Raw genomic sequence first — 6891 nt, 5'->3', positions numbered from 1 at the left:
CTTTTTTCTCTCTGGTGTCTTCCTTCTTTTTTCTGTTCTGTTTTAGCTCTGTCTCTGACAAAAGCCAGAAGGTGGTGGTGAATGGAATTCACTCGGAGGAGGGAAAGGTGAGTAGTGGTGTGCCTCAAGGATTGGTGCTGGGACCGATTCTGTTCAATATATTTGTGAGTGACATTGCTGAAGGGTTAGAAGGTAAAGTTTGCCTATTTGCGGATGATACTAAGATCTGTAACAGAGGTGACACCCGGGAGGGAGTGGAAAACATGAAAAAGGATCTGAGGAAGCTAGAAGAATGGTCTAAGGTTGGCAATTAAAATTCAATGCGAAGAAATGCAAAGTGATGCACTTAGAGAATAGAAATCCTCGGGAGAAGTATGTGTTAGGCGGGAGAGTCTGATAGGAACGGACAGGGAGAGGGATCTTGGGGTGATAGTATCTGAGGATCTGAAGGCGACGAAACAGTGTGACAAGGCGGTGGCCATAGCTAGAAGGTTGTTAGGCTGTATAGAGAAAGGTGTGACCAGCAGAAGAAAGGGGGTGTTGATGCCCCTGTATAAGTCGTTGGTGAGGCCCCACCTGGAGTATTGTATTCAGTTTTGGAGGCCGTACCTTGCTAAGGATGTAAAAAGAATTGAAGCGGTGCAAAGAAAAGCTACGAGAATGGTATGGGATTTGCGTTACAAGACATATGAGGAGAGACTTGATGACCTGAACATGTATACTCTGGAAGAAGAAGGAGAAACAAGGGTGATATGATACAGACGTTCAAATATTGGAAAAGTATTAATCCGCAAACGAACCTTTTCCGGAGATGCGAAGGCGGTAGAACAAGAAGACATGAAATGAGATTGAAGGGGGGCAGACTCAAGAAAAATGTCAGGAAGTATTTTTTCACGGAGTGGTGGATGCTTGGAATGCCCTGACACGGGAGATGGTGGAAATGAAAACGGTAACAGAATTCAAGCACGCGTGGGATAAACATAAAGGAATCCTGTTCAGAAGGAATGGATCCTAAGGAGCTTGGCCGAGATTGGGTGGCAGAGCCGGGTGGCGGGAGGCGGGGATAGTGTGGGCAGACTTATACGGTCTGTGCCCTGAAAAGGACAGGTACAAATCAAGGTAAGGTATACACAAAAAGTAGCACATACGAGTTTATCTTGTTGGACAGACTGGATGGACCATGCAGGTCTTTTTCTGCCATCATCTACTATGTTACTATGTCTCTTCCTTATCTCCACCTCTCTCTCCCTTCCCCCTTCTAGTCCAGCACACTCCACCTTTCCTCTTCCAGTCCAGCATCTCCTCCTCTCTCTCCTCTTCCCCTTCCAGGCCAGCATCTCCACCTCTCTCTCTTCCTCTTTCTCTTCTGACTTAGACCAGCATCCCCACCTCTTCCCCTCTCCCCCCCCCCCCCCCCCAATGTTGTCACACTTCCTTCAGAGCTACTTCCTTGTGGTTTCTCTGTCCAGTCAAGCAGCAAGGGCAGCACTGAAAAGAACCTTTAGGTGCCCCATGGAGGCTTTCAGTTGCCTACCCTTAGCATTGGTTCTGCTGCACCCTTCATATTGCCACAGGGGCAGGACTCCAGCAGAGCCCTATGAGTGCAGGTGCTGGAAGCTGTTGTGGGGTACTTTAATGTTCCTCTTGGCGCTGTCCTTGCTGCTACAGCCTGGCTAAACAAAGGAGCCACCACAGAGAGGGAGCGTTGAGGGGAGATGTGGAACCACAGGGGGCCATGATAAAGGGGGTAAGTAAATTGGGGACAGAAGGTACTTGACCTTCCTAGAGTAGGGATATCAGGTCAAAATCAGAGATAATTCTGGGAAATCACCAACATCAGATAACCCTAGAGCAGGGACCTGTTGGGACCTTGAGCATGCTAATTGCTCAAGGTTCTTTTGCCTACTTTGTTTTTAGTACTGCTGGATGCTACTGACAGGCCCTGCAGCACCTGCCTCCTCCCACAGGTTTCCATGGTAATGGGGAACTCTTGGAGGGTTGGGGTGCCACAGGGCCTGTCAGAGTGCATAAGGCCTAAGAACCGCCATACTGGGTCAGACCAAAGAGTAGCGAGACTCCCTACCTGAGCCAATACAGCAGATTTGAGTTGCTGATATGGTATCAGCAATTTGTTCTTTGAAAGCAGAAGTACCACAAGGGTCAACTTTATTGGCAATCTTATTTAATCTATATTGAATCTTTCACAGAACAACCTTAGGCCTCATAGCCTTGCAAGGAAAGAAATCACCCCCCAAGAGAGAGGCTCAGTCTCTTCCTGGACACACACACACACCCTCCCCCTACACGTGGCCCTTGGTTCTGTAGCAGCAAGGAGGATCCTAAATGAAAATGTCAAGCAATATGTGGGCAGGCCCCCTATCCTGCTGTTCACATTGGGGCATCCACAAGTGTCCAAAATCAAGGGTGCCACAAACTTTAATTTATATTCTGAATCTGTCTCCTTTCCCCTCTCCTGAGGTGCTGGAAGTGCGTTCTCAGGTAAGTGAAAGGAGTCAGGCTGGGCACAAAAAACTTCGGATTGTTTGATATTTGGACACTGGAGATCAGGACATCCCTAATCCTTTTTTTTCTTGATTATCCTGGGCCGCTATCAATTCACTTTTTATTCTGTCCAATTCTAGCTGCATGGTATATTTATCTTGTTCCCATTTAATTTGTTGCTGTTTCAACTGGTCTCTCTGTGCTTTGAGTTCATGAAACGGGATGTAGCCTGAGGAATTTCTAAAATTACCTCTGGCCTGCCCTGTCCATGGGGCCTGTCCTGAGTTTCCTGACCTATTGCTGTGGGAGGGCCCTTCGGCTTGCCATTTCTTCACTTCTGACACAGTAATTACCTGGGATGGCTGAGTTTCCACACAGATCCAATCCTGAGCATTAACGTGTCAAAAGGAGTTTCTTTGGGGTCCTCAGCAAACAATCGGAGGTGTTTAGTAATCTCGGGGGATAGGATTTCCAATAAAAATGCTTTATGATGTTCTTGACCATAATCATCTGTTTTGGGCCAACCCTCCTGGTCTCGAAAGGCTGCTTCCAGTACCCACAATCTGTGGCGCAAATTGTTCTACTAGACTGTAAGCTCTTTGAGCAGGGACTGTCTTTTCTTCTATGTTTGTGCAGCGCTGCGTACGCCTTGTAGCGCTATAGAAATGCTAAATAGTAGTAGTACCGGTGTTTCCCCGAAAATAAGACACTGTCTTATATTAAATTTTGCTCCCCAAGACCTGCTAGGTCTTATTTTCAGGGGAGGCCTTATTTTTCGGGGAACATCGGGGTCACCCCCCACCCGAGATCGCTGGCTCCCCCCTCGATCGGCGGCTCCCCCTGCCCTCAGTCGCTCCCAGAACTAACCTCTTAAATGCTTCCTTTCAACCATTCATCTTCGCACTCGCCGCAAGCAGCAGGGCAGGCCACTCCTTCCTTCCATGTCCCGCCCTCGCCTGACGTAACGTAACGTCAGGCGAGGGCGGGACACGGAAGGAAGGAGTGGCCAGCCCTGCTGCTTGCGGCGAGTGCGAAGGTGAAAGGAAGCGGTTAAGAGGTTAGTTCCGGGAGCAACTGAGGGCGGGGGGAGCCGCTGAATCGAGGGGGGGAGCCGGCGATCTCGGGTGGGGGGGGGTGACCCCGATGTTTCCCCGAAAAATAAGGCCTCCCCTGAAAATAAGACCTAGCAGGTCTTGGGGAGCAAAATTTAATATAAGACAGTGTCTTATTTTCGGGGAAACACGGTACTACTACTATTTAGCATTTCTATAGTGCTACAAGGCATACGCAGCGCTGCACAAACATAGAAGAAAGACAGTCCCTGCTCAAAGAGGGCGGGGGGAGCCGCTGATCGAGGGGGGGAGCCGGCGATCTCGGGTGGGGGGGTGACCCCGATGTTTCCCCGAAAAATAAGGCCTCCCCTGCTAGGTCTTATTTTCGGGGGAGGCCTTATATTTTCAAATTGCAGCAAGACCTCTACTAGGTCTTACTTTCGGAGGATGTCCTATTTTCGGGGAAACACGGTAGTAGTAGTCATTTGGTAGGGGTGCAAGTGTTCTAAATGCTTGCATTTGAGTACAGCGAAATAATTGCTCAAGACCCTTTTTCACCAACTGGTATGGGTGGGTGAGAGATCCTATTTTAAAATAGTGGGGTCCTAAAGCCACGTGCATAAGTCTGTCAAAGTCAGACGTTTTCCTCTTATACTTTCCTAGGCCCCAGTGAATCAGAATATCAGTGGCCCATTTGCACCATTCATTCATATTAAAAGGCATAGGGCCGACCTTCTGTGTTATCCTTTCAATGTCACTATCCTTTAATGAGTCATACAGTACCAGGTTTACTGGTGTTCTGGGGTCTGTACTGGACTCAGCTTCTGTGTCTGCAGAATCCACCCTGTCCCTCAGGTTAGTGCTTGCGCCTGGGGTTTCCTCATCTATGCATGTCTGAGTGCTTAAGTCAGTGTTTTCAGTCTTAGATTTGCCCCCACTTCTCAAATCCACTACACACACTTCTGTGTGCTTTTGTGGTTCTATTAATTGAAAACCTGGCTTGTAGGGTGTTTTTCATAGGCTGGCGGTGCTGAGGGAGAAATACTTGGGGTCTGCCAGTGCACAGAGTTAATCTGGTCCTTTGATGCACATTTAGTTTTTAAATGTTTTAATTCTGTTTTAGCCTCGTCCAATTGCTCATTTACATATAAGAAGGAGTTTGTGGCTTGCACAACTTGTGCCCTTTGCATAGAGATGCACACTTGTGCTTCCCCGAGGTCCCTGGTTAACTGAGTGCACTGAGTGGTCAGTTCTGCATTTCCTGTTTCAAACTAATGAGCCCCCTATATAGGCCTTGTATAAAGACATTTCCGTTTATTTGTTTTCTTTTTGCACTCTTGGGAATGGTGTATCATTTGTTTTTGAATGTTATACCAGGAATCCTCTGGGAATTCCCCTTCATATGGGCCTCCCTTTTTGTTGCAATAAGTCTGTACCATTACCTTTAGTTCTTTCAGATCAAAGGCGTACTTGGTTGAGGCTGCTGAAAATACTTTTATTGGTACCGGGGCCTGGCTAGTTTCTTTACAGATATATGTATATGGAACTAGCCCTGTGTTCGTCTTTTGGAGTTGGAAATGCCCTCTTTATAAAGGAGAAGGACTAGAGAGACAGTGCAGAATGAATATAGATTAAGCAAGGTAGATGTTAAAAGATTAGATATGCCAACTGTCAGTTCCTGTCAGGCTGAGCTGACTTTCACCAAGACAGAGACTGGCCGAATATAGAGAAATGGTATAAAGTGACAGAACATTAAGTGGTTACCCAGGACAGATATGTAGTGTTTAAAAATGTGGGACTGTTCCACTTGGTACCCCTTCCAATAAAGTTGGAAGATCTATCAGTTTTTTCTGAGCAGCCCCAAACACAGCATTAAATTAATTCAACTTTCAATTCCCCCTAACAAGCCTAGAAGTACATATCCAAACATGCAGAAAGCAAAAAAAAAAAAAAATTTCCTTACTTACCCAGCTAGAGATCCTCTTGCGAAACCGAGACGGAGCCCCCAAATGTCTGCAATTGTTGTCTAGGGTTGGTCCCGGGGTCCAGTTCACAGAGGCAGTGAGTTTGTAGAGGCAGTAGGTTCCCAAAGAATACACAATCCACACGAGTTTGGATATATAAGTATATTATATTTGCATCTATGTATAGGCTCACAGCACCTAGTACAGGTATATGATACAAGCTGTCTCTGGGTGTGGTGTTTAGAGAAAGAGAAAGAACAGGTAAGCCAGCAGAGCCATGTGCAGAGAGAGGGAAAGAGAGAAAAACTGCCAGCCCCCAGAGCCCTGTGCTCTGGGGCTCAAGATGGTGGTGGGCAGAGGGAAAGAAAGAGAGAGAAGTGCAAGCAGAGCTCTGTACTCTGCTGCACAGAGAAAGACAGAGACGTAGTGCCCTGGACAGAAAGAGGTCCCCTGAGCATGTGCTCTGCTTTATACCTCAAGAACAGAAAGAGATCAAAAAAACGTATCTTCCTTCCCAGCCAAACTCCAGTTTGCTTTCTGAAGTCGGAAGGTGACGATTGTTACAGGTTGTACCTCTCTGAAGTCCCAAGCCATGGAGTCTCACTGTCTGGCTTCCTTTGTTCTAGCTAGCCCTGCTCCCAGATATGACAAAAGGTATGTTAATCAGGAGCAATTGAGAAACAAAAGGGCTATCAGGCCTCTGAGCACCATTTGGTCCATTTCATCCTCTGTGATTCCTGAGGGAGGGGTGAGTTCTCAGAGGTCAGAAGCTGGTTTAATATTACTCTATATTAATTTTAAGTATGTCCTGCCATCCTGACAGTCCTCAACAGACTCTCAGCTTTCTCTCCCAACAACGCTCTCGCCACTATCCAACTGCACAAAATCAGTAATGGGTCTAAAGATGACTTCTCCCTTACTCTGGTCGCTTTTATTTCAGGTCTAACTAAGGACGTCCATGTTCCGACCCATGCAAAACCATTTCGCAAGCCGTTATACGCTGGGGGCGCCTATCTCGTAATGCCGCCAATAACACGCCCCCTGTGGGGACGACCATAGATGGGCGTCCTCGTGCTGAGGACGCCCTTATGGCCCAGTTTTGATTATTGGATTTGGGTGACCTTCTTTCATGGGGACGCCCATGTGCCTTTTGTGTCACTTTTTGGGTGCCCTTTTCTTTCAAAATGAGCCTGTTAGTCTTCCAAGAAGAGCTAGTCCATTATCAGCTTTTCCAGTACATACTAACCAACTCATTATAATAGCCAATCAGTGTTAACTATAATATTAGCATATATCCAATAAATGGGATTATTGTCAGATTACCTATATATGACCTGTTATGTTAATGAACGTATATTAGTGAGTGTACTTCC

Source organism: Microcaecilia unicolor, chromosome 3, assembly GCF_901765095.1.
Source record: "Microcaecilia unicolor chromosome 3, aMicUni1.1, whole genome shotgun sequence".
NCBI lineage: Eukaryota > Metazoa > Chordata > Amphibia > Gymnophiona > Siphonopidae > Microcaecilia > Microcaecilia unicolor.
Note: the sequence above shows the minus strand (reverse complement) of the source record.